This window comes from Arachis duranensis, chromosome 1, assembly GCF_000817695.3.
Source record: "Arachis duranensis cultivar V14167 chromosome 1, aradu.V14167.gnm2.J7QH, whole genome shotgun sequence".
Taxonomy (NCBI): Eukaryota; Viridiplantae; Streptophyta; class Magnoliopsida; order Fabales; family Fabaceae; genus Arachis; species Arachis duranensis.
Genome location: NC_029772.3, coordinates 84,777,522 through 84,778,357, shown reverse-complemented (window position 1 = coordinate 84,778,357; position 836 = coordinate 84,777,522).

Here is an 836-nt window from a genome sequence, read left to right as displayed (position 1 = left end):
AAAACTATTGGGAGCAAATCAATACCTCCTTAGGAGAATTGAGTTCCAACATGGGACAACTAAGGGTGGAGCACCAAGAACAATCCATTCTCCTCCATGGAATTAGAGAAGATCAAAGAATCATGAGAGAGGAGCAACAAAGACAAGGAAGAGACATTGAGGAGCTCAAGCACTCCATAGGATCTTCAAGAGGAAGAACAAGCCGCCATCACTAAGGTGGACCTGTTCTTTAATTTCCTTGTTCTTTATTTTTTCTGTTTTTCGAAAATTATGCTTATGTTTATCTATGTTTGTGTCTTGTGATCATTAGTGTCTTAGTGTCTATGCCTTAAAGTTATGAATGTCCTATGAATCCATCACCTTTCTTGAATGAAAAATGTTCTTAATTGAAAAAGAAAAGAATTGCATGAATTTTGAATTTAATAACAGTTTAATTATTTTGATGTGGTAGCAATACTTTTGTTCTCTGAATGTATGCTTAAACAGTGCATATGTCTTTTGAATTTGTGGTTCATGAATATTGGCTCCTGAAAGAATGATGAAAAAGGAGAAATGTTACTGAGGATCTGAAAAATCATAAAAATGATTCTTGAAGCAAGAAAAAGCAGTGAATACTAAAAAAAAATTCGAAAAAAAAGAAAGAAAAAAAAAGAAAGAAAAAGAAAGAAATAAAGTTGTGATCCAAGGCAAAAAGAGTGTGCTTAAGAACCCTGGACACCTCTAATTGGGGACTCTAGCAAAGCTGAGTAACAATCTGAAAAGGTTCACCCAATTATGTGTCTGTGGCATGTATGTATCCGGTGGTAATACTGGAAGACAGAGTGCTTTGGGCCACG